Source organism: Aedes aegypti, unplaced genomic scaffold (genome assembly GCF_002204515.2).
Source record: "Aedes aegypti strain LVP_AGWG unplaced genomic scaffold, AaegL5.0 Primary Assembly AGWG_AaegL5_hic_scaff_1590_PBJ_arrow, whole genome shotgun sequence".
Classification (NCBI taxonomy): Eukaryota; Metazoa; Arthropoda; class Insecta; order Diptera; family Culicidae; genus Aedes; species Aedes aegypti.
The window spans coordinates 19,033-25,774 of record NW_018735042.1 but is presented as its reverse complement, the minus strand read 5'-3'; the positions used below and the strand labels follow the sequence as shown (position 1 = coordinate 25,774).

General features: G+C 34.7%; 1 long non-coding RNA gene across 3 annotated transcripts; it reads left to right on the top strand.

Annotated features, from left to right (window-relative positions):
- Positions 1 to 921: 921 nt before the first annotated feature.
- Positions 922 to 4,247, top strand: LOC5567499. 3 transcript variants are annotated; one of them, XR_002502927.1, is made up of 4 exons: positions 922 to 1,412; positions 1,471 to 2,242; positions 2,332 to 2,469; positions 3,708 to 4,247. It is a non-coding gene; the product is annotated as an uncharacterized LOC5567499 (long non-coding RNA). The 3 variants fall into 3 exon arrangements; XR_002502928.1 differs by having other exon boundaries at positions 924 to 2,242; positions 3,729 to 4,242; XR_002502926.1 differs by having other exon boundaries at positions 924 to 2,242; positions 3,708 to 4,242.
- Positions 4,248 to 6,742: the final 2,495 nt, after the last annotated feature.

Genomic DNA, 6,742 nt, shown 5'->3' with positions numbered 1-6,742 from the left:
AGAATCACTTTGGCACCGTAGCTTCCATACCAAAAGTGTTGTCAATCTTACGGTCTTTGAACGAACTAATCTTTTCTTTAAAGTCAGAAAGTTGCTTCAACGACAAGAACAGTAACAGAAATGTATTTCAAATCATAACACTTAAATTTTGATATTAACCCTCTAATACCCAACCCCGCCTTTAGACGGGGTACACTTTGGAATTTTGTGTATTTTTTCGTAGCTCGCAAATCAAAATGATTTTATTTTTGGCTTATACCTTGACTCATAACACGCATATAAGAAAAGTTTTTTATGACTTTTGAAACTTTTTTGTATTTTTAGAAATTGTTTGAAAAATTGCATTCTTATATAACCTACAAATGCCTGGGCTTCATTCAACGTGTAATATAAAAAATCGTACCTTTTATATTTTTCTACGATTAACCTATCACAAACGAAGAGCCTGGTGGTATTAAAATCATTTCAAACCTGTTTTTCCGTTAGTTACACGGAAAATAAAATACGCTCCGAAAAAAAATTAAATATTTAATATTTTAAAAAAAAACCGTAACAATTTAAATTTTTATTGTTGCCAAAAATCAACAACTAGAAAAGGCTTCAAGAAAAAATGAAAAAAGCTAGGGATGTTCAAAAATAAAAATTATAAAAATCAAAAACCAAAATTTAAACATTTGCGAATAAAAATAAATAAATGCCCAAAACGTGTTCAGAACGATTTTAGATAACGAAAAATAATACTTAAATCGAAAATAAAAATTTGGGTATTAAAGGGTTAATTTAGCTTAAAAAATATGTTTGTTTAGCTATTTTCCATCAAATTTTGCTAAAATATTTAATTGGGTTTGAAATTATTTTTGGAATTCAAAATTAAAAGTTTGGCAACACTTTATCGTATCCATACACGGAGAAGAACGAAAATACTAGTTAGTGTACGATTTAATATTTGTTCACTATAATGCTCTTTTATGTTCATAGAATCTTAAAAATTATTCACCTAGTTATTATATTTTATACCTCATCATGCTTATTCGCGAATTATTTTTCACCATGCTTATGTGATGAATCACGCTACTCTTGGGACTTATTCAAAATAAAGTACCATTTTGTTTAGATCAGAATCAACATCACAACGTGTTCTTAAGCATTTTTCGCAATTATAGTAAAATTACTGGACTCTAACACCAAGTGTCATGCCAATCTGAGTTTATTGAGCTGTGACTCAAGTGAAAATCGTAAGAAAGAAAAATAGAAATGTGTTAATGTGTATAAAAAGTGTCAGGAGTAGATCATCCTTCGCCGTCACAATGCCGGTCTTTCCGTGATTTTCCCGGTTCAGATTGCATCAGAAACAGCACCCTTAAAGGAGATTTTTCCACAAAAAAAGCTGCCGCAGGAAGCGGTGAATGGAGGTAAGTTCGTTTATCATATTTATTTCGGAATTTTGTTATCATTTTGTCACTATTCCAGTTCATTATCCGGGAGACCTCATCCATTCCGGCCATCGTGAGCAAGACGGATTTGCGGCAAATATGCTGGAAATGGTGGATTCTGACCAAATCAGAACAGGAACAGATTGGCAGCAGCAATGGGTAGCACATCAGATAGAACTTTAAATAAATGCGTTACATGGTAAAATCACATTCTCACATTTTTCTGTTCTTTGTTTACTTTAATTAAAGAAAAATGGTTTATTTTATTCATAGCACAGAATTTTAGGATTATAAGCCTTTAATGCATAATTTCTGAATAATCATTTATCAATATAAAACCCGTTTATGCTAGCCAAGATTAAAACGCTAAAATGCATATCACTGAGTAAATAGACCGAATATGGTTTTAGAATGGTATCTAAGCCATCTAGTATAATATTTTCTTAGCGTGTACACGGAGTCTGTTAGTATGCAATAAAGAAAACGAATAGATTTTTAAAGGGCCAACCTGTTTTGCGTTGCCGAAGCCTCGATGGAAGGTATGGTAACGTTGATTTTCTCTCCCCTTCATTCGCATTGCATTATAACGCAAACGTAATAATGACGTCATGCAAACCGAATTGAAGAACATTCAAAGTGTGAATGCAAAGGCAACATAAAATCAGCACACCTATTTTTCGGCTCCTTTGCTTTCAGCCATCTGTCAAACTCTTGTTTTGATTTCGTTTCTGCGCCGTAAAGTTCGGAGCGGCATCTCGGCAGTGATTAGGTTTTAGGTTCCTGCTCAAAAATCTTACCGTTTATTCCAGGTAAGCATATCTTAAACAATAATTTCATCTGTTCGGATCAGATACAGATCAGACACAGATGCATTAAAACATTTTCATGCTTGTTTCAGCTCATCAGATGGAGGCAAACGAAGAAATGATAGACGACTGCGAGGCGAGTTTTTCTGGTCAGTTGCGGGGTTCGAATGGTCCCACGCTTGGTGCATAAATGGATGAGTCACTCGATCTCTGTGTCCATCGCCATTCAGGTGAGTCCTCATTTTGTTACCAGTTCTATAATGTAAGAGATTAGCTATTCCCGGCGGCTAGTGGTTTTGTTGACGAAAGCTACAATCGAGCTTTCCAAAACTGTTTGGTTCTTGAAATCTTGTTGACAAAACAAAACTACTAGCTGACGGGAATTGAGGTGAAGATGCATCGAAGCCAAATCTCGATTTATATAGAGCACAAATGTAGATAACCAGACAACCGTTTGTGCTGAAAACTTGATCGATTGGTAACTTGCTGGTGATGATCAATCGATTGAATTTTCAGCACGAACGGTTGTTTACTTCTCTAGATTTGTGCTCTTGAAAAATAGAGGTTTGAATCCGATGCATCTTCATCTTATAATCACAAGAAGACGACTAAACCGCAGTACAGAGCGGAATTGTACAATAAAGCAGTCTCTTACATCGCACTGGTACATAATTTCCGACCAAGGGTTGCCGAGTAATCTGCCCATACTCACATAACAGTCCCTTTCATAAAGGAAATCTCATAGAATATGGGACTGTTATGCGAGAGTGGGTAGTAATGTGGTTCGTATGAAGGAGGCAGCACGTTGTAGGAGATAAGTTCGTAGTCAAGCAATGTAGTTTGTAAAGAAGGGATTCTATGACTGAGGCTAAATATTGCTCTAGTTCATGTTAGTTTATATAGGGTAAAGAACTACTTGGACACTTCCATGATTGACTTTGGCATGGGGGAGTTTTCATAACCGAATAGTTTGAAACTTTGCAATAAGGAGAAATTAGCATTGAAGGCATTTAAATCGAGATCCAAATGACCGTGCTCATTTGGATCTCGATTTTAATGCCTACAACACTAATTTAGGCTAGGAGCTGTAACAATTATGTAGTTCAAGGTTATACAGTGAAATCTACATGAGTCGATGTTCCATGACTAGATATCGACTCATATAATCATACTGAAAACCATATTTCATGATTACGAGGACGGTCCTCTCAGAGAGTTTTCCAAGACATTTCTGTTCCATGAGTCGATGATCCCTTCAGATATCGACTCATGAGGGTTGACTTTAACAACTTATGTATCGTGAAGGCTCCATATTCTGCGCACTTTAGGCTTTTCAAATTTCAATCAACTGTAATTAATTAAAAACAAAAATCTGAAATTTTTAGAGCTTAATACTTATTGACCTTATGTATAAGGTATAGTGGCCAGTATTCCTGGATCAGCTGGTGTAAATAAAAAATACTTTTAGTTCTCTTTTGACTTCCAACAGATGCTAGTTCTCTGGTTGTGCTACGTGACTGCACCAACGCTATGAGGGAAGACCAGCTTGATGAATTCTTTGTTTCTCCGCCAACTCCAAAGCGCAACCCAACGCATAGAAATTATGTCAATCGCACACATATCGTCTTGACGGCTGCCGAAAGGCTGGAAGAAATGCGGCTTCTTGAAGAAAAAAAAAGCAACAAACAGAATTTAAGAAGAAAAAAGCGGAAATGCGTGAAATTCGTAAGAAAGAAAAAGAGAAGGAGGCAGAAGAAAGGAAGAAGATGAAGTTGTTGAGGGAAAAGGAGAAACAACTGATGATTCAGCTGAATAAAGAGAAAGGATTGAAATTGATTATTGAGCAACAAATGCTGAAGGAACTCGTAGATCGAGATAAGACAACACAGATACAAGTAAAAACGTTGTTTCAGAAATAATAAACATTACAAATAATAAAAAATCAGAAAAGAAAAACTAGCAAAATGATAATTCGAACATAAACTAATGTGAACATTCATTTTTAAGACTACACTCAAGAAAGAAATACCTGAATAACTTTTCTCTGGAGATTTTTTTCCCTTCAAATTAAGATGCATTAGGTCTCTTGCCCAAATAGATTATTTTCCCATGCGTTTCTCGTGCAAAAATCAAGTAATGTCTCTACAGTCACTATTTTGCTATTTCTCTTTGTAGTGAATCTTGATGTAGAAACTCCAAAGAAATTTGAAAATACTAGCAAAAATTGTCTGTGAATTTCTTGGGATTTTGTTTTATAATATATCTGAAGATGACTTCTGGAATGATTTCAGAAGCCCTCCATAAATTCACAGAGATTTCTCACAAATTTTCTCTGAGATTCGCCCATAAATTCCTCCACTGATTTTTCAAGAAATATGTAAATGTATTTCTTCAGAGTTTTCATCGGAAAATACAGTGGAAATTCGATCTAACCTCCTTTAATAATGTTCACAAAGTTTGTTATGGAAGTTTCTCCAAATACTATTTCAGGATTTCTCCAGAGATTTTGCTATTTACTAATTGCATATTTACTGCAAAAACACACATAGCAATTCCTTTAAGAAAATCTTCAAGCTTTTAATTACAGTTTTTGAAGAAAATTGTTTCGGGATTTTTATTGAAAAACCTTAAAAGTTCATACGCCTATTTTTCGATATTCCTTTTCATATGGTTCCGATTGCCATTTTCATATGGTTTCTTTCATAAATTTCTCAATAAACTCGACCAGAGATTCCTCGTTAAGTTACTCAAGATTTTATTCTAGGAGTATCTCTAACGTTTCATCCATAAATTACTCCTACATATAATTTTGGAGTTATTTTCTAAAGTGAAATCTCCATACGGATTCTTAGAATTTTCATCTAAGGTTTCACATTTGAAAATACAGGTCGGACTCGATTATCCGGAATTTTAGACTCGATTATCCGGAATTTTAGACTCGATTATCCGGAGTAAGTTTTTTATATTATTTTAAAGATTTAATGCACAAATTTGAGTTTTTTTTAATATTGCAATCTTTGTATTTGTATGTCACGAAAAGGCTTGAGAACGGGACAACCGATTTGCACAATTTTTTCACTGTTGTCTTCTTGAAGGGTTCCGACGTGTTCGTGTGACGAAAAAGTTTAGGGAAGTTTTCGGAAAATTTGGTAAAACGGGGGAGTACTTATATGTGATTTTGTATGGGAAGGTGGGTCTTAAAAAGGATTTTTTGTGTATGCTGGTCTAAAAATTTGTTTTCTTCTCAAGACCCCTAATGTTCCAGGAAATAATTTATGGCTACGCCACTGCATCATATAAATTAAACAACAAAAAAAAAATATTTAAGTTCTTTTATCGCAGATTTAATTTTTCTTTTAGTGATTCAATTATCCGGATAGAAAAAAAACTTGATACTGCGGATAATCGAGTCCGACCTGTAGTACAAAAAAATCCTATCACTTCTACACAGGTTTCGTTAGGGATTCTGTTGGATATTTTTAAAATTTTTGTTTAGAATATCCTTCCTTTGTTTAATAGTAATCATTGCGATCCAACGTTACCAGATATCAAAAAGAGAAAAAAATGTATAGATTCATATAATTTTGTTTCAGCTTTTACTGTCCGTTTACCTAATAAAGAAGTAATAAACAGTTGAATCTTGTTTTACCGACAACTTTTATAGTGACGAAAGCTTTCTATAGCGTTTTTTCGCTTGGAATATATTTCCATGTTATATTTTTTCTCTATTATGACGTTCCTTTGCAATGTCGTTATAACAAGCATCGGCTGTATTGAAATTTCAAAATATTTTCAGAAGACATACACAAAGCGGTTGTGCTACTTTTCCCCGAATGTCGGTTCCCCGAATGTCATTTCCCCGAATGTCAGTTCCCCGAATATCCCACTTCCCCGAAAAGTTTTTGGAACTCATAATTGTCATATCTTTATACATTTTAGGGTGCTGAACGTACTGGTCATCTGATATGCACCCTTCTTTATTTGAATAGCGGTTCTTACGAGTTTTATAGTCCTCAGCATTTTTGACAACATGGGTATATCCAAGAATGACCAAATACCTCCTTCTTTTGATTGCTTATCGTTCTTTCTCATTAATCATCCTGCCACTGAAAACTATAATTGCGCCAATTTGAACTGTTCCACTTTTCGGGGAAACGGGTCATTCGGAGAAATGGCATTCGGGGAAACGGGTAATTCGGGGAACTGGCGTTCGGGGAACCGACATTCGGGGAAACGACATTCTGGGAAAAGTAGCACAATCACACAAAGCGTGACAAACGATGAGGAGATGCAAAAGAATTGAAGTTAAGCGTAAAATAATTTGTGTACCATATCTGAATAAATCCAGGCAGTAATAATAGTAATATTTTATCCGTGATTGCAGCTTTCTAATAAATAACACTTTTATTACAATGGTTATGCATGAAACGTGCAATAAGAAATTGAAAGTTGTTTTACTGGTCTTGCATTGCGTTTCCTAAACAGCCATATACCATTAAGTCA